At 37.6% G+C, this 21,260-nt stretch overlaps 1 protein-coding gene across 3 annotated transcripts in view; it reads right to left on the bottom strand.

Annotated features, from left to right (window-relative positions):
* The window catches only part of cntfr (ciliary neurotrophic factor receptor), a 214,718-nt gene that overhangs the window by 178,825 nt on the left and 14,633 nt on the right, over positions 1–21,260 (bottom strand). For all 3 annotated transcript variants that reach the window (XM_079363681.1, XM_079363680.1, XM_079363679.1), the window contains exon 2: positions 2,762–2,802. The gene's annotated coding sequence lies outside the window, so the exon portion shown is untranslated. The remainder of the gene's footprint in view (positions 1–2,761; positions 2,803–21,260) is intronic.

The following is a 21,260-nucleotide window of genomic DNA, read 5'->3' as shown; positions in this document are numbered from 1 at the left end:
CATAATGTTAAATAATGGATATTCTATCATGGCTTGAATAAAATGACTCCTGATATAATTGATATCTTATTCATTTGACATCTTCTTAACCTTCAACAAACTGATAGACCTACTCTCCTCCATTCAATCTCCTGGGCCTTCCCCCTTTCAAATATATTTAGTACACTTGTATCGGTCCTATTCAGTTCATTGGAATTTTCAACATAACAAATGCCCTTACTGAAGTCTTTGGGAAGAAAACATTTTTGATTCTCTAGTCAGTTACAAGTACAGGATAACTTAATCCTAGAGTAATTTAATTTCATTACACCAAATTGTCAACCGAAGTCTAACCCAGAACTTCAACCAGATAAAACTGTAAAAGGGTTTTATTCTGTAAATTAACCGGATGTTTTAATGTTTGTTTGGTGTTTTACTTCCTGTCCTGCTCAATCTGTACTGTGGTAAATTGATGCGCCATGCTCTGGCATCCGGCAAAAATAGAAGTCTTGCATATCAGCTGCAGAGGGGTCTGGACTGCTGGAGTTGGGATGCAGAGACACAGCACAGTGGAGCCAGTGGAAGCACACACATTGATAAATTATAAACCTATCAGCTCTGCTGCCATGCCGAAGCAGACCGAACACGCATCTGGTGGAAATTAGCACTGAAGTTTCTGCAGGTCCTTAATGTCTGTTTAGATCCCCAGACTGACATGGGGGGAGCGTTCAAATTTTCCTCATGCAGCTGTTGAATGGGCAACCATTTTGACCTTCTTATTTTGCATTAAAATATCATCCACATCTACTGTATGTATTAGAGTTATTTTCTAAAGGCAGAGTTAGTAGTTTTGTTCCTTCAAAAAATATTATAGACCTGTAATAAAAAATAAAATGCCGTGCAAGTAGCACTTATGGGTCTCCATAGATGTGTCGTGGTGACTCTGTCGGCAGAGACCCTTTCCTCTGCCTGTAATTTGATGGGTTTTGGATGACGAGGAAGGTTGGGCAGCGGGGGTATTTCCCCCAGCCAATGACAGTTTGCAGATGAGTTTAGAAGCGGATACAATTCAGAGATTGGCTTGATTCAAACCAGTGAATATGACGGGCACAGATGTAGCCCAAAAAGGAGAAAATAAAATCATAGTGAGGCTGAATGCCAAGCAGATAAAGCTTCTTCCAAAATGAGTGTCAACTTGAAGGCTTTCAAGTGTGAGATGCACCTGCTTTTTGTTGGTACCATCAAATGTAATGTTGCTTTTAGTTTAGCTACGGGCATTAGAAGTCCATGCCAAAGTCCTGCAGTGGGTGTGCTTTTAGTGGTGACGAGCCCAGGAGGCAAGGCCTAGTTTAAATTATGGGTTTACAAGCTGCAACGAACATTTCTACTTCAGCAACCTTTTAGATCAGATGCAGAATTTGATTTTTAAATGTAAATAAGGGTAATTAAACTCAACTGTTAGGTGTTTGTTTATGAAAGTATGTACACACACTATTAGTGTTCAAAGCGTTGCAAGAGGCATAGACTGTCCTGTAAGAAACCCAATAGTCCAGTGCTGTCAATATGGATGCATTGCAGTGGCCTGCATGGAATCTGGATATCTTTCTTCGTGTGTGTCCATTCCGTCTGTGAATTTCCTATATTAGATACTTAAGTGTCTGTGGGGTCCAGTCTGTATTTGCAAGCCCATATATCTAAAGTTTTGGTATCTGAACGTTAACGTGTGCGTGACGCAGGCATTTCTGGACAAGGGAACCCTATCCACCTCTACAGGGTCCTTTCAACACCCGCCACCACACATGCACAAACACACATCACACATCCTACTGCTGACATTTGCATGTCACCACGGCAACCAGATCTAGCCAAAGACATGCTACTGACAGAGAAGCACAGACCACCATACTCGCAGGCCACAGGTTCTCTTAACACATTAAGCCCAACAGCAGCTGTTGGTATCGCTTGGTGATTAGTGACATACATTTTTCTAGCAATATTCTTCAAATAAAACACAGAAAAAGACTGTAAATATTAACTGTTTGAAGGCATTAAACCAGGAGTCTCCAAGAGGGAGCGCGGGAGCTACTGGTAGCTTCCAGTAGCTTGCCTATGGGTTGACCGACTGTGTAAAAAGATTTTAAAAAATATATTCAACATCATTAAATGCACCTCTTCCCACTATTCATATATTTGGTCCATAAAAACAAGAAGAAAGAATTTTCAGTAACATAGCTCACTATGTGGCACAATAAAAAGTGTAAAATATTGTTTTTCTTTTTTTTTTTCTTTTCTTGGACCTTGATGTGAATTTAAGATTATTGATAAGCATTGGCTTATTGCAATTTCACACATGTACAAACAGTAGCCTAATTCAGCGGATGTGTGCTATGAAATAAATGCAAACAATGTGATGCAAGTAACTCTTGGCCATTTTATTATTCTCAAAGAAGCTCTCAGATGAAGACAGGTTGGAGACCTATGCACTAAACAGTCTTGTTGGTTGGATCACCGACAGTAGGAGTGTATTAAGGGCTATTTCATGACTAGCATGCTGCAGATTCACTGTTTATAATAGAAATGATGAGGAAAACATCATGAGAGCAACATTTTAGTCTATAAAAAATAAAATAAACAAGTTTTAACAGAGCCCTGGAGTGTAACACTACAAATAACAATAGCAGAATTTAAAAGAAAATAATAACAATGATTAAATTGTAGTGTGCATCAACTGAAGCAAAGTCATCTACAGTTTATAAAAAACATAAAAGAGAATTGAACTCACCTTGGACAGAACGAAATATCAACACGATCTTCCTCTTCACCCTGTCAAAAAATAACCTGGAGTTAGTGTTTATATCCAAAGACATTTTTAAGCAAATGATTTGAGTTTGGAACGTAACAATTGGAAATAAGAAAAGATTGAGCTCTCAATCAAAACGTAGGTTTGACAGTAAGTGACAGTAAGACTAATCCTCTAATTTTTGGACATCTTGCAAAGTGGAAATGACGCTAAAAAAGGCTGAAATCATTAAGTAATAAATTAGGAGGCAAAACCATATTTAAAAATAATGACCTATTTTTTCTATCTCCTGCTGCTCAATTGATCGTCATAGTTACAATTATCACTTATATTGTCCCTTTGACAATATATTTGAAATGATTTTATTAATCGGATCATATACTCTCTTTATTTGCACTCCCTTGCTGTATCTGACTCTTAAAATTCATGTCTTTCCTTCCTAGATCTCTCCATCTGGTTTCTATTCACTCCACCTGCCCATCAGTCTGCATCAAGGGACAGGTGCGCATATTACACGCTTTTCACTCTGTTACTACACACTCCTACATACGCACACCAAAACATACGAGCTCTGCTTCACGGTAACTTTGCATGCTATGCACATCAGCTAACTCTGCTGTGCTGTAAAACGGTTGTTACCACGTACACGTCATGCTCATGATGAAGTTGCTAGTGCCGAATAAAAAAGCTGCAAAAACTCCCAACACAAAAAGAGACAATATACAATAGAATAAAGCATCTGTGTTCAGCAATGTGATTATATATAATTAAAATGATGGATGTTTAAACTGAAATAAAATAACTATTGAGTGATATGAATACTTTTTTTTTTTTTATAAAATAGCAGAATGAAACCTGAATACAATAAGGGAGTTGCTTTTTGGTGACTTGCAACTGTGTCGTTGGTTTAGGACTTCACTTAAAAAAATGTCTGCCTAGTGATAACCTTGTGACAAATGAGATAACACTTGAGTGATGCCTTGGCCCTCTGGTTAAAGCCCTTGTATTTCAGTATTCTATTGTATTGCAAAATAAGTTTTGAAAAAAACACAAAAATGACAAAAACAAGCAAGGACAATGGCAGAGAAATTAAAAACAGAGTGTTGATGATCTGTACCAGCGAGTTCTCTTTTTTTTACTTTATAAAACCAATTAAGTCAAATACAATAATAATATAGCTTTTCAAGATCAGAGTAAGCCAGAGCATACTGAAAGTGTTCCGATAGACTGAAGTTTAATATAAAACATTGCAAGCTTAGCACCGCTGTGCACAGGGCACCCATTGATCCTTAGAATAATATTCTAATTATCTGTTTCCATTTTTATTGGTGTTTTTCACTTCTCTAGAGTTCTCAGTGGCTGAAAGGCTGTCTGTCTTTTAACCGAAAACCCTTCCTGTCTGCTTGGCCAGGGGAGAGTTAAAAAAAAAAAAAAAGAAAAGTGCGAGATTTAGTGATGTTGCCATGCTGAAACACTGCAGAATGTGCTATCATGTGAAACATCACCTCTTGTTTGGTCCTTATCTGTGTACCACTACCCTTGTCTCAGTCTCCCTTACTCTTTTTGCCTCTACACACGCACAAACACATTCAAACATTTTCCTTTTGTTTTCGCCTGCCTCGGGACCTTGACACCAGCTGTACTTTTCCAATTCAGCAGTTCCTCAACTCTCCAGATGACGTGAATATATTTCATACAAAGAAAGAACACAGAAATAATAATAAAACTATATAGAAAAACAAAATAGGCCAAAACAAATCCAAGTCAATCAGCAAAAACAAATCCCACTGGCCTTTGTGAAGTTCCAGATAGGGGGGTTAACAGTGTTAGCAGGCCGAACTAAAATTATTCATGAGTGAAAGCATCATTACCAAAGAAAGAAAGAACAAAATATACAATAATAACAGACAGAGAAAGCAAAAAAGGATGAGATGTGATGAACACTCAGCATGTATCTTTTCATCATCACCATACAAGGGGCCATGGCTGATCCATAACCACAGATGTCATAACTCTACATTTAATCTCATTTGTTTGTGAAACACAGTCAAAAACACTGTAGTAATGCTGCATTTAGTAATATTTTTACTTCAATGTGCATGTAGCCAAATCCTAAATAAATGTTCATATAATCAGTTTTCACATCAAAGCTTTTGTGGATCAGTGGTAGCGTTGGGGCTTTGATCCCTGTACTCCTATGTCAATCAGTCCTTAGTGAAAGACACTTTACCCCAAGTTGCTTGCGCTGCTTCGTCAGTCTTTGCCATCAGTGTGTGATGGCAATTTTAAATTATCAAAAAAATAAAAGTTGCAAAAATGGCCTGCAAATTTTATTGGGCAGCGCATCCAATGAGGCTATATATCATCTATGTATACGAAACACAGTGCAAGATTAAACTCTAAACTATAGGACTAACACTAAAGATTATATTCATAGGCCATTTGTCAATAAAGCATCACATTTATACACATACGAAAACCAATCAAAAAATGAATTACATGTTTTCATCATGACCACTTTGAGCATTGTAATTGTATGTCATGCCTTTTATGACAAAAAGGCTTCCCCAACTTTATTATCTGAGACCAACAGATTCTTAACCAGAGGGCCTTAAATTAGCAATACAACAAAAGTTGTTGTGTCTTTAAATCTGAAAATTATATTCAGGTCAGAAAGAATGTCCACACAAAAAAATACCTGTTATATCACTTCTTTCTAAAGTACTCACACATTCAGCTTTACTTTTTAAATCTAGGACACCACCAACAAATGCTGAATGTTAACATCACCTAGCACAAACAAACCAAAAATAAACTTGCTAAAATGAAGGGTTACCCAGCTGAATTACAACTTTAAATCAATAGTTGAAAATGTCCTTGGAGTCACTGAAGTGAACATTGCACAAAATCCACAGTGAATCCAGCCAGCAATTTTCCCAATTCCCCTCTTTATGCTTTGTTTTCCTGTCTGTTCTTTTAAAGCTTTCTATTATTAGCAAGCCAGGGAATCAGGTTAAGAAGATGAATTCTATAAGAGCACATAGAGACAGAGAATTTGACTGTTGAGTACATTTGGGGTAAACACTGAGGTGACCTGCCAGTTTATTTGGAATCAATTACCATAGAAATTTAAAGATACCATCTTGAAATGAAGACCTCTATTCCTCCAAAAAGCATGTATGCGGGTTGAATCTGCATGTGTAGTCACAAGACACAGACGAAAAAACCAGGCCTTCTCAGTTTAAAAAGAAAAAAGGCATTCTCAGTTTAAGCATCCCTCATTGCACCCATACATGTAATGAGGCATTGGTATTAGGTTTTCTGAGCAGCGTTCAGAATAACGCCACTACTTTTCCCGATAACGAGCTTATTTAGTTACTTTTCAGATTGAATAATGCCATTACAATTAATTAATTACAGTAATTGTTTCCTCTTCCACTGCAACATCGATTAGCAAAAATGAATGTAAAACTAAAGTTACAGTCACTTTCATGAAGCGGAAACTCAATTAGAAACAGTTACATAGATAGTAGTAACTAGTGGCAGTGAATAATTGGTAATTTTCATTAATTGGCCCAAAACTCGGTTTGTGCAATTGAGGGACAATTACTTTGTTTCACACTTTTTCTAAAAAAAACAAAAGCAAATATAGTGAAAAGCAAGATCAATGGTATGACAAAAATAGAAGGATCATAAAGCAAGGGTGTCAGAAGTTAAAAGAGCAAACTGGAGGCTGAAAGTTCAGACTATACGGCTCATAATCTGCTTCATAGCTGTCCTCTGACATCACTGCAGCAGATGCTTTATCTTGGATGCTCTGTCTGTCTGGGGTCTCTCTGTCATACTGTAATGTAATGAAAACAGAGTGGACAGAGTGAGGAGGGAAGAGACGGATGATTTAGTACAGCAATGTTCATAAAAAGGGAAGTGAGTGAAAAAAAGGTTCTGTACTAAAACAGAAAATGGAGTCGAGAAAGAGGATTCTTGGCAAGATATGTATGTGTGTGTGTGTGTGTGTGCGTGTGTGTGTGTGTGTGTGTGTGTGTGTGTGTGTGTGTGTGTGTGTGTGTGTGTGTGTGTGTGTGTGTGTGTGTGTGTGTGTGTGTGTGTGTGTGCGTGTGTGTGTGTGCGTGTGTGTGTGTGTGTGTGCGTGCGTGTGCGTGTGTGTGATGACCAATAAAGTCATCATACTACAGATGCGCTGGCTGTGAGGTAAGATGGGAGAATTTTGTGTTTACATCGATTGAAAGGCTTGGTATAAGTTTAAAAAGTATATATGAAGGACTGGTCTCTAGTAAGGTATACTTGCCTGATTGTTTTTAGTGTTCATAAAACACAATCATAGGGATTATTCAATATCATTTAGACATTTTTTTTCTCTTTTCTTTCTTTCTATTTTAATTGTTTTATCCTTTCAAGAGCCGACTGTGGACAAGTGTTGTAAATTATATAAAATTGGTACCTACTGTTCGAAGTTTTTACATACTTACAACTGCGGCAGATGACAGATATTGTTTGTTCCTTTTTCAGAGCACATGAATTATTAATTTCTGTAAGGACCTAAAGACAATTTTATTGTGAAGTCCAAAAACACTTGTAGCAAAGTCTGAAAAGAAATGAGAAATGGTTTCAGTTTAAAAGCAAAAGGAGAGACAAATACAGAATAGCAAAGAGAAAAATAATGAACCCTCAAGTCAGTGAAAAGGACAAAGAGAGGAGAGTGAAACCCCTGCGGGATGTTCAGGAGGTACTCACTTCTCTCATTGTATCTGTCCACCTCTGCACCAAAAAATGTAAATGCAGCAAAACCAGAAGGCAGAGAAAACATAGACAGAAAATGAAGCAGGGGGAAAGGAAAAAATCTAGATAGGGTGCTGTCCTCCAGCAGATTGATAACAGTTGTCTGACATGGTTTGAGAATGGAAGGGCAAGGGAGAGAAGGAAGGAATGATATGGGGTGAAATGAATTGAAACACTTCATCTAATAGAAAAAAAGAGGGAGGGAAGCTGACAGTTTAACAAAGATGGTCATATTTGGTGAGATGAAGATAAACACTAAAGGGAGGTGTGGGTTTGAGGAGGACCCAAACGAGCTGAAAGCTTCAGTAATGAATGTGACAGATGGAGTCTGGAAGCAAGTTAAAAATTGTTATTTCCTCAACTTATTTTCCTAAAAACTGCAAAGAAAAAGGAGGGTAATAGCGGTTGAAAATTCTAAATGCTGACCAGTCTAGATGACAAACACATATTATATAAAAAAAATACCATGTAAAATATTTAAATCTAAACATATGTATTTTAATGGAACAAAAGACAACAAAATTGAGATGTATGTATAACCAGCCAACAAATGTAATTTGGCTCATAGGTCACCTTTAGCAATTTCATAAATGTTTAATAATAATAATTGTTTTCTAAAATACACTGGCTACGTTGTCTTTAAAATCACCTGAACTGCTACAAAACATTTAAATGATCGCCTACTGAAAACTGAGTCCGTACGATTGAGGATTGTCGACTACAGAATATAAAAGAGTACGGTCTCGACCCTCTCTTTTTGCGTGTTTTGTGTGTGTTTTGTGAGTGTTTTGACAAAACCGTTGTATGAATTGGCGCTACACAACTAAATATTGACAGATTAAAGATTGATAGGCTGGGAGTGACTAGAGTGTACACGGTTTATAAACAGGAAGAAGGTACAGTGAGAGAGAAAATAAAGAAAATTGCGGGGGAAAAGGTCTGTAAGACACTTAATAGGTGAGGTGTTCTGTTAACATCAAAGTGAATTGTCACCTAACATTTGTAAGACAGCAAGAGAGGTCAGTGATAAGGAGAAAATAATAAATAGGTATGGGAAGAGCAATAAAGGGAAAGGAAATGAAAACTCAGATGTGGGCAAAGACCAAATAAGCAGGAGAGCGAACACTGTCAAAGTTGGCCAAAGATTGGAAAGATTGATCACAAGGCCAAGTGGATTGATACCAAGAAGGATAAAAAGAGCAAGATGATGAAAAGGGGAGTGATAAAGGGAGAACAGAGGAGCAGAACTGGACTAAAATGGGCTTAACTGTCTATGAAAAGAAGGGGGTGGGGGCATTAAGGGGTAAAGACAGCAGGGAGGGAGGGCACAGACTGAGAGACTGCAAAATGGTGTGAAATTGACATGAAAATGAGGGGATGCTTGGGGAAAAGCCAGTGCGCTGTGACACCTGAGGTTTGTAAGGGTTTAGGCTAGGTTGGCTCAGCAAGATAAGATAACTGCCACCTTATCTGTGGCCGTCAGACCGCTAACACACAAACTGACATATCAACACACATGCTGCTCACACAGTTTCCAGTGGCCAGAGGAAAGCAGACATGGACAAATCACTACTGGAAGATTGGCAGACAGGTGTTACGGGCTGTGATTGGAACCGACTCAGCTGTCTGTGTGTGTTCTTCGGCTTATCCATGTGTGTTGTTTTTTTTCTTTTGCTTATGTTGTATGTTTATAACAAACATTTAAGTACCTTTCGTTTTTAGTTTGAAATGTACATGTGGTGATATCATGCATTCACATATAGAAGTATAATTGAGCTGTTAGTTAGTTTGCTCTCGACAGCAAAGTCCTGTCAAACTTTCCCTCACAATAACATGTATGTGCTCAATGTTTCAGGAGTTTGAGAGAGGCAAGGCTGAAGGGAGGAGCAGAAATACAGATTCAAACAAATATGGTAAAAAATAAAGAAATAAAAACAGACTTAGAAAAAATGACCAAGTACAAATAGAAGTGATAACTATCCAAAAGAAGTAATTAAAAAGAGACTTACAAAGGCAAAAACTTGAACCACAACAAGAGTAAGAAAATAGTAACCTGTGAAAAGTTTAAGTACCTAATTTTATACCAGGGCAGCTTTTTTGAAGCATTTTTTAAGCATAAACTTCACCTTTAAAATGTGATACAAAAAGGTTTTAAGTTAAGGTATTTAATTAAAAAATACATTAGAAAATACCTTAACTTTCAACTGTCTTACTTGTATTAGTTCTCTCATTCAGTGTCTGTGCAAAAAGCTTTCTTTAAAAGCCTTCTGAAGATACAACTGATACACTGCCCAAGCGGACAAGCAGATACTCAACCACCTACAGGGAATCTTCTCTTTTAAACTACATTAAAAGACAAACCAACATCATGATTCACCATCATTACTTTGGCAAAGAGTCAGGGACAGAGATTAGATTTTTATACCCTGGTTGCTCTGATGTGAATGTTCTGAGAGCCAGTCTAACGATTCATTGCTCATCTAAGGCCATAAACGTTAATTAACAGCCCTAGCTGCTGGACGTTCATTTCCTGCTATGGCCATAAGGGAGAGCTCATAAAAAAAATGCATGTCACATATGTAAGTATGTACAAGAATGTCACTGTGTGTATCTACCTTTGTGTGTATGTGTGTGTCTATATTTGTATGTGTGTCAATAATTGCTCTTTTTGTGTGTATGTGCAGCATTATGTGTGACAATGTGTGAATGTCTGCATGTTCCAAGGACACACAGTGATGAAAACTGTCCCAAAGGCTCCTCTGTCCTTTTCTAATACAGTAATAAGCCATCAGCACAGACCATATCTAGCTAGTCACACCATGACACCATCATAAAGCTACACAAGGACAAAGTCAGGTTAAAGTCACGCCACTCTAAAAATTAAACATGCACAAACAAGCTACTTTAGGAGCATTACACTGGGACAAATAGAAGATCTATAAAACAGTAAAAACAACTACCGTACAGAATCCTTTCCGATGTCAATCACCAAAGTGATTTAAATGTTACACAATGACATCACCTGCCTTACATGTTCACAGCAAGATATTCACTGTGCTAGTACACAGATTTTGAAATGAAATCAACATAGCACCTAGGTCAAATACCAGCGACCAAGCATTTTTTTAGCAAGCAAAATAATAAACTGCTTTTTTGTGTCTCATTAGTTTCATTGAGATAATAAGGTAACATGTTGTTTAGAGCTGAAACAATTCCTCAAATAACTCAAATAATTCAATTACAAAAATTCATCGAGGAATTTTTGCTGTAGTTTAGTTTTTTTTTTTTTTTTTGGCGTCATCAAAACAATGCGATGAGTATAAAACACGTTTAATGTAGTACACACGATATCGGCATGCCCCTTTTAACTTTTAGTCAGCACACAGTTGATCCGTGGTCGGGAACACGTGATCCGGTCAAACGGTTGGCTTTTCTCCGTTCACTCTCTCTAATGTTGTCAAAGCTAAATCAATAGAGAACTTGTTTTGTGGATTAATTATTATTCTCTGATGGATTTTAGTTTTTAGTCTGCAATGTTGCGGTGGGAGGGGCAAGCAAATATATATTTAAAGTTTCTCAATTTCCTGATTTGATAGAATGATTGAATTTGTACTTGATTCAACAGAACATAATGCTTTCTCAATTAAATGTACTGTAACACAAAAATACTATTTGTTATTATAGCCATTAAAACTTGTTTGGCGTGTATTTTTCCATTTTTGTATTTTTCCTGCCACCTTGACCAGTCAATCAAAAAGTTTATTTGGGACCCTGTCAATAATATGGTGAATGTCAGCAGCTGTAGAGCAGAGGTGGTTGTTTGTAACAAGCAGGCGTTACCATGGTAGTTGCAAAGACCATAAGCAGGTTTGTAGGGACAACCCGAGACAAGTTAAACCTTAATTAAGCAAAAGTATGATTTAATCGATTACTCAATTAATCGATTGGGATATTCGATAGAATACTCGATTACTAAAATATTCGATAGTTGCAGCTCTAATGTTGTTTAAACTAAAAGAGGAAGCCAGAGTGGAAAAAAAAAAAAGATGAATGTGTGTGTGTGTCATTTCACTTGACATGCAGACAGCAGAGGATCAGGAGCACAATGCAGTAAAAACTTATCCTAATTATTTGAGTTGTGCAAAAGTGTATACAAGGGATAAAGCAATAAGTACAAGTGTTGAAGATTCAAAGCTATGTACCGAGTGCATGTTATAGAAGAATAATTTATGTATAAAGCGCAGATTATCAGAAGTTAAAGAAAGAAAAAAGCTATGTACAAAGCGCTGATTTGAAAAAAATAAGCAATCAGAGTAGTTTGTGGTATTCCAACAGTCAGCTCAGCATCTTTTGACCTGATCAGTTTCTGGTTGCATGCTATGATAAATAATAAATAATGGAGGAGTTGTCAGTGAGAAACAGTCCAAGAACAGACAAGTGTTTGACTTTCAGAGGGAGAAGTTGTAATGGTTGATGTCACTGGTAGTAATGACTTCCTGTGACGGTCTGTAGTCTCTCAAGGGGAAATCAGTCGAGCACCGAATGTGCTCCTACTACTGACCAGCACATTGTGGAGGCGGTGGAAAACATTGTCCAAGATGACATGCAACTTATACACCATCCTCTTACCTGACACATCTTCTGAGAGTCCAGCTCAAACCCCTCACTTGTCTTGTGGATCATTTTGTTGTCTCTGTTGGAGTTTACTACTCTTAGCTGACTTTCCCAGCACACAACAACAGACAAGACAGCAATGATCGGCACAGAGTTAGAAAATATCATTGCCTGCACATGTTAAAGGACCTCAGCCTCTTCAGGACATCTTGGTCTTTTTAATTCTGAAGATGTTAATCCAAGAGAAAACAATAAAACAGCTGATTTAATCATGAATACAATGGTATGTCTTTATTTTCGTCAAATCCTGTGTTGACAATGGATGTAGGGCTTCTCTGGAAAATACTTTTCTACTGTTTTATATATATATATATATATATATATATATATATATATATATATATATATATATATATATATATATATATATGTATACGCAATATGTATTGTAAACATCCTGCTTTGGGGTTTGTGACTGTTGTCACCTTCAGCTTTTTAAATTTTCAAAGAACATATACAATAATGCAAGATTAAATCAGTTATATACTTTCTTTGAAGTACCTGTATTGCTAGTTTGTCATACTGAATTATTTTCATGGTTAGTCCTTTCTTTCCTTTCAATTAATAATGCGGAAAACTAAATAATGAACCAGTTTTAGTGTTGGCTGGGAAAAAACAGAGCTAATGGAAACAAGCCATAACTATCTGTTTCCATCTCTCTGTTGATGCCTCCCATCTTCTCTTCCTTTCTCCTTGATGCCCCATCTATCAATCCATTTATCCATTTTGGCTCATCCTCCTTCTCCTCCTCTCTCCTCTTATCTATCTAAATGTATTGTATGACACCACTATTTCAGACTGATGTCATATTCTTACTATGATGATATTTTACAACCCCCATCCCTCTCTCTCTTTGTCTCCTAAAACCCCCTTCCCCAAACAGATAGGAGAAAAGCCCCCATGTTGGAGTCATGGTTCAGCAGTGAGTAATTATGTGTTCACTATTGAAGTCTGGTCAGAATATTTCATATAGACATATGAGAGGGAGTGATAAGAGAAGTAGGAGGAAATAAAGGAGGGAAGGAAAGACAGGGAGGCCAGAAGAAAAAAGAGTTTGAGAGAGAGAGAGGTGCTTTCCTAGAAAGCCATTAGTCTACACTGATAGACAAAAGAATTAAGGAAGATTAGAACAAAACATGTTGGTTAGAGCAGGGAAAGTTAATGGAAGTACATAGTACATACGAACTGTTCTAAAAAAGGTTTTACATTTATATTATAAATACTGTACCCAACATCTATTTAAGGGCTCCTACTGTGACACTTAATATAAATGTTTAATTAGGATTAGGTTAGGGTTGTTATTTATAAAACACTAAACCAATAAAACATTTAATAATTGTTTTGAATGTTTATGTCTTCAAAAACAGCTTGATCTATTCTATATATATATATATATATATATATATATATAAAACATCTCTTTAGATCTATTCCAGTAAATGGAAGTGCAGCTCTACTTCATTTACTGAGGGAAAGATTGCAAGCAAAACCAATCTCAGCTTTTTCATAGCATTGCAGCATTGTTTTGATCGACTTTCTCATGTAACTGCTCAACATTTACCTTGTGGGCAGATTCACAAACATAGGTTTGCCTAAACCCTAACCTACAGCTTTTCAATCAGACTTCTTAAGGTTAGCATGTCACCAGACTTTGCCTTTTCATAATTATACAATAATTAGAAGAATTATCTACGACCTTGGAGTTCAGTTAACTGTGCCACACACACACACAGGATAATGTGCACACATACACTGTGGCTCTTCTTGGGGCACTTAAATGACTGGTGTCATTAATGTTGGTGAGCGGTTGCCAACTGTAATATTTCCTGTGGTCATTAGACCATCTGGTGGCCTCACTCCTCTCATATCTCTATCTGTCTCTCTCTCTTTTTTCGACGCTTTTTATGATTCTTACTCAATTCTATATTTGTCTTAGTATTTCTTGTATATTGTATATTTTGCTTACACTACATCTCACTTAATAGTTGTTTCTGTCTGTCTGCCCCTTAAATCTAATCTAAATCTAAATCTATCAAATCTGTATGTGTACCCATGTTTTAAAATCATTTCCACTTATGCTCACCATCTCAAAGCCCCTCACAGCTGGTTGCCCTCAGCCACTTCACCTATCTCTCTGTAATGGAATCCCATTGATGTATTCAGCCATTTCAGTGTTCCAATATGTTAATTGGAGTGATCTGGAGCCTCATTTATTGTGGGATCAACATCCTTTCAAATTAAAGCTTAATCATTGCTGTAGTTATACTGTTATTGGGTACTATTATTTAACCCGTATAGTTAAATCAAAATGCTCGTGATTTCACAAAGGCTGCTGAGATTTCCTATTTTTAAAACCTTCTTTCCCAACCTTTTCTTCTTTAGAAGCCAGGCTGCACTGAAAAAAGGCAATTTCTGATATGTTTAAACTTACTGAAACAAATGCAATTATTTCCAGGAACACATCAGCTTCTTTTATGTAGTCTTCTGAGCTGATTGAGTTTGTTTTATTATTTTTAAATTTAAGTTGAGCATCAGATGAAATTAACTTACAGTTATACCTTCATTTACTGTGAAGAACATTGTAGCACATAACAGCTATAATAGCTTGAAAGAGAAGAAAATGTGCCCTTGCATGAAACTAGTTGGTATACACCTATATGTAGCTGTCGAAGAACGTCTGTTGCATATTCATTTAAATTTGTATAATAACCGTTAAAGCTTAGGCAAGCTATCACAATTATGGGGCACATAATGATGCCATCAATTTAATCATCCCTAGTAGATGTTATAATGGAAGCAGCTTTAATGTAGAGTCCATGATTAACATAGGCCTGATTTCAGTTATGTGCAAACTTCTACTTCAAGATAAAATCAGCAAGCAATATGGTAACATAAAGGACGTACACAGCAAATAGCCATGGACATTTATTAAGTAGGTCTGAGAGAGATCGAATCGAGTTTTGCAAAGGCAAACATTCCTCACCTTAGCTATAGCTTAATACACAACTTTCATTGATTTTTGTATTCAAATCAGTTAGTTAATAGCCGCCATGGTACATTAGTACCATTTGAATCAGGGAGTATATCCTATTTAGATTTTGTTAACAAATAAATCTGAAATACAGGAGAAAATGTTATGATATTCTGAAACTGGGATTATGTGCACCTGGCTATATCATCTCTCAATGCTGCTGTCATTGCAGTTTAAATTTGTTATTAACTAATCACTTTAACTAAATTAATTAAAAAAAAATCATTTTCCATCCAAAAGTTACTTGAGAAGACCAAAGATGTGTGAAAAATTAGCTTACTCAAATAAACCAAAAATAAATACAATTAAGCAGTAAAATACAGTGATGTATTCTGTAAACAACAGACTAGATAAAAATAAAAATAATAAAAATAGAAAAGTGTCTCTTTAAGTTTATGCAACATGGGCATCCAGAGGGCAATTTGTTCTTATTGTGGGCAGGGAAATTATTCTTCCCTTTTACTTAAAATGCTAAAATCTATAAAAGACTTAAGGGTTGTTATCTACATCGACAGTCCTTTCACCTCTGAGACAGCAGTAAGACTCACACCTGTATGCATCTTTCAGGTCCAACTAGAACAAAGTGCCAAAACTTAAGGCTATTTAAATTTATTTTCACAAGGACACCAATTGATTTGACAGTTGTCTTGCATGTGTTACTTCAATGGAAAAAAAACCCCAATATATTATTGTTATCAATCTAAAATGATTTTTATTGAAGTTGCAATGCTCTGTACAAGAAATTAAATCAGCTGCAGAAAGCTATATTCCCATAACTTTAAAATAAATTCTACCCAATAATCCCCATCCTTTGGTGAGTCTGGTCAAACATATATGCCTTAGCTTGACAGAGCGTCAATGTAATAATACTGCTATAAAACTTTGTACCTTTAAGACAACAATAACAAGCACAGGCTGCCTTGTATTGCTCTTATAGGCAGGATGTCCTAGGCTCTGTGTAATAAAGCTGCATTAAGGAAAGAATGTGCATCAAGTATATCCTTTTTTAAATGCCAGAGAAACATGAGTAAGAAGCGTGAGTCCCACCAGCTGTGTTGTTGTGGGGCCGTGTTTACATCATGTTTACATTGACGCAAACTAACTCACCGGCTGATTCACCAGCCTCGCCTATAAAGCTGTTTTAGGACTAGATAAAACTTTTTTTTTTTTTTTTACCAATTTATGAAAAATAAAATACTATGCATACAGGGCCTGCCCTGAATATAGCCATGATAAAAAACATTTTTATTCCTCACAGCGCCATCTGTTGACAAAGTTACTGTTTCTGAATTAGCACTAGCTACAGCTACAAAGTCCATTGTATCCTCCTTGTTGGTGTTCTGCTTGTTATTGTTGTTGTTTTTTTTTATAAGACCAAAGACGAATTTCCACACCGTGAACAATAAATGAAACTAACTAACTAAACAGGGGTGTGGACCCCTAAGACTGTGGCCATTCAACCGTTTCAAGCTCAAACATCTACGTCAAACACTTTCCCCGTACAGACGAGTCGTTCACCCCAAACAGAAAGTCATTTTTTGATTGGCACATGTGCCACACACACGATCCCAGTAGGAAAGTAAAACTTGTCATGTGGGTATACTAAGTGGGCGTGGCTAAACACCTTTAAATTTTCAAAAAGGCCTCACCACAGATGTTTTTTGTCCTACATGCATGACCATTTTTATGCACATTAACAATGTCAGGACTTAAATAAAACCATCTTACAAACATAGTCAAAACATTGACACGTTGAAGATCCAAAGTTATGTAAAACCAAGATTCTACATAAAGTGTCGTGGCCACGACATACTGTCAAACCTTGATATCTAGGTGCACCCTCATGAAATTCTTTCAAAAGGCCTGCTATGGCCCCAGCCACACCCCTTGTCCTTAGTTTGTGACTCACTTTTGTTTTGGAGTGTTTGTGTGTGTGTGACTGTCTAATTAGGACTAATCTTGATCACCTGGTGCTGCCTGCAGGAAAAGCAGGAGGCAATCAGCCAGTCCTGCAGCTACACACTTTAAAAGAACCTGGTCAGCCAGCAGTTGGGCCGCAGCTCTGTTTGTTTTAAGCTCGCCACTGTGCCTCTTTGTTTTGTCTGTGTGTTAATGTTTCTTTGAGTAATTTATTGTCTTTTGTTTAGTAACACTAGGTTTTTGGGGTGCTGTTTGTTTATTGTTCGATTCGGATTGCTTCTGTTAACTTTTATTTACCAAAAAGCATCTGGTTTTATGTTGCTTCTCTTTCCCTCCACGAGCCGGGTCATAACAAGGCCCCCCTCAAGAGGTTTTTTCCCATTTTTTTTCCTGCATATTCAGACTTATATAAAATGCTAGGGTGCCCTTTGTCAAAACTCTACAGGAAGTCCACCATAATTTTTTGAATATATAAATAATTACCCAATTTTGCATGTTCAGACTTCCTATTTGAACATACGTCCTTGAGACGTATGTTCATGCGATCATTGCCAACTCAATGTCAGCGTGTTCTAGACATGTACAGTATGTATCCCGTTATGCTCCACGCAATGCTACACAAAAAGGGCATGGCCCTCTCGCTGTTGCACTCCTGTGGTTGCACTCCTGTGGTCGCAACACACCCCGACATGCACAGGGTGCTTCAGGCCCTTCATCATCGCTTGCAGCTTTAATGTTGGAATTGAGCCCCGTTTTCACACAGCAGTATGGTACGGATTGGCACAGTTTGTTTAGGTAAAGCCTGATCCCGTTTGTCTTTCCGCAGCCATTGTGGCCTGTAAGTAGGCAGTAAGCCAGATGCCGGTAGCCGCGTCAGCTACGTGTCACATGATATCAGCTAATCGCTACCTAATAAATTCAACAAAGGACAAAAATGTGACACAAACAAAACCAACGCTGGAAGACATCCAGCAGTTCATCTACTCTCTCACTGACATGTGGCTCTTTATTACAAAACTCAATCAAGCTTTATTTCAGTGAAGGCTGTGGGCTGTGAGGACAAATGAACAGACGTAAACAATCAACTGTATATTTAAACACGTCTGGGTTTTGTTTACTGCTGTCACATGGGAAGTGACAATTCTTTTGACCAATCAACGGACTGCTGTGTTTAGCTGGACATTTGAGGAACAGCTCAATATTCTTGGCACCCCAACAGAAGGGTCCCCAAAAGTAGGACTGTACGGGTCGGTTATTTGGGAATCTTTCCTGGGATTTGTCTATAGAAATTCCGCAAAATGTGTGCCGTACTGAGGAGAACCAAACTGGACCGCTTGGTGGAAACAGGGCTTTGTAGTCCTAATGGGAGAGTCACAGTCCCATGAGAATCTCTTATGCTCTCTTATGAATATAAAGCCCTTCAAAAGCCTCTTGCGTCTGGAAAATGTTTGGGAGAGCTAAGTCAAGCACAGCCGCAAGCACAAAGCAGGATTTGTCATCAGAAAAAAGGTGTTTTTATTCCAACAATATTCATTATCCCCCCCTCCCCAGTCCAATGTGTTTTGAGGTGTGTGTGTGTGTGTGTGTGTGTGTGTGTAATTGTATTTTTAAACAGTGTTATCATGTACTGTACATCAAAAGTACTTTTAGGTAGCCTTGGGTGTATTAGTTGTCTAATGTGAACAATGTCAAAAAGAAAAAATATGTAATTTGCTTAACATTTCAGCTTTTTATTTGACTGATTTTAAAAGGCTGTGCTAATATTACTCTGACCCATATCCTCTGGCGTTTTCTATTGTTTTTGTCTTTGCTTGTCGCACAAATGATCTTCAAATAGCAGTGCTGATCTATAACTGGCTTTTGTCATATTGTTCAGCCCATAACAAGTTCCAGGCTATATAGATGGATAATATGTTTAGAGAATTCATGTACAGTCAATTAAATTGTCACCCAAGCTTGACTAGCATTTCAATATCAGTCAAATTAAGTCAGACCAAAATCCATCTATTAACTCTGAATAAGAAGCACTCTTATGGGTCAGTAACGTGTGAATGTTAAGACATTTGATATTAAGACCAGAGAGTTTAAGATTTGGGGTGGCTGTGGATCAGTGGTGGAGTCAGCTGTCACTGGACCAGAAGTTGGGTGGTTTGATCCCCAGCTCCAGCAGCCACAATTGACTTGAGTTTCCTTGGGCAAGACATTTAACCCTAAGTTACTACACATTTAGGAGCCTCTTTGCTGTGAGCATTGCGGAGCATACTGAGACACACCAACATACCTATTAGCGCAAACGCACACACATACCCACACACTGGAGCGGCATCCACCATGCACAGTGCGCCCATTTTAACTTTTAGTGCATCAGCACACGGCTGATCCGTGATCCATCCAGACCGAGTTGGGAGCATTTGATCTGGTCAAACGGTCGGTTCAACTTTTCTCCGTTTACCCTCACCATGTCTGCACTTAACATAACGATAGCAATGTCATCTCACAGCTTCTATGAATGTCTCGCTGAGTTACAAAGCCTGCAGGTATAGTGTGTGCTAAATGCACACACAGCAGGAGCAGTCAGAAACACACACACTCTAATGATGAGCAAGCTGATTATATTATGTTTAATAATGTCAAAGCTAAATGAAGCGAAAACTTTTTTGTGGAATGATAACTTATTATTTTCTGATGAATTTTAGGTTTAAGTCTTTAGTGTTGTAATGCAGGGGCGGTTCAAAGGGGAGCAGGGGGGTCTGGGAACCAGCTTTAAAAAAGAGCTTGCAAATATATTTTTTCATATTTCTAAATTTCCTGCTCTGATAAAAATATTGAATTTGTGACTTAAATCTGATTGATCCAACAGACCATAATGCCTTCTCAATTAAATGTACTGTGACAGATGTGTCATGATCCCATCATAGCAGGTCCCTCCTTCCCCGTTGTGTGTTGTTTGTATTCCCGCTGATTCTTCTAGGGAGGAACTTCACCACAGGATTGGAAACTCACGCCACACTCGGACCGAGTGTTCACCTCACCGTTGGGATCCCTGGATGCATCACCCCCTCCCCCTCACTGTCACTTACTTGTTCATTAAATTTGACACTTGCTTGAACCTGGTTTGCGAGTTGTGCTTTTGGGTCCGATCCAGTAGGAGATCGTAACAAGATGTGTACGCAACTCAAAAACAGAATGTTATATCTGCAGTTGAAAAATACCTTTGGCTGGTGAATTTTTTTCATCACTTTATCTGGTGAGTCAGAATGTTAATTTCGGACCCTGTGATCTCAATATGGTGAGCGTCAGCAACTGTAGAGCAAGGCGTTTGGTTATAACAAGCAGACATTGTCATGGCAGCTGCAGAGACCAAACCATAATAATAAACTGGTTCATAACCCTGCTTGCCCAAACGAATGTAAGAGCCAAAGAGATTACGAATAAGAGATAAAAAAAATTGAAGGAATCTTCAGTCATAATTTGTCTTTATTCTCATTTTGTAAAATAAATAGTGATCGTGAATCTTATATCAGGAGTTGAGTGAATAGTTACATCCCTACTTAATAAGCATTCTCATATTTCAGCAAGGTTTTTATGGAAAAGGTTTGAGGCCGTATTACTTCTAAGTGGGAAATTAGAGCAAACTGCTTTTGCTAATTTTGAAATATGGTCACTTATGGTAACTTCCATATGGACTTTTTTTTACATTTGTTATTTGAAGCTGCCATTCCTTGCTATATTGGAGGGTCCAACATTTTCTACAGATACAAAGTTTTAAATAGAAACATCAGTGTGATACACTCATACCAATGTAGAGAGCCATATATTCTATAATACACATAAAGGAAGTATCGTAAGCAGGCATGTGCGCGCGCACACACACACACACACACACACACACACACACACACACACACACACACACAGACGGATTTACAGACATGTAATTCGCCCAGTCGAGCATAACCGAAGGGCTTCAATATGGATTTCACACTTGAGCTAAACCTCCTTAACTTTCCTTAACATGGACGCCTCAAGCCATGTCAGTTCACCCACTGCCACTAA

This window comes from Symphodus melops (genome assembly GCF_947650265.1).
Source record: "Symphodus melops genome assembly, chromosome: 16".
NCBI classification, from domain to species: domain Eukaryota; kingdom Metazoa; phylum Chordata; class Actinopteri; order Labriformes; family Labridae; genus Symphodus; species Symphodus melops.
Note: the sequence above shows the minus strand (reverse complement) of the source record. Positions and strands in the feature narration are given on the sequence as shown.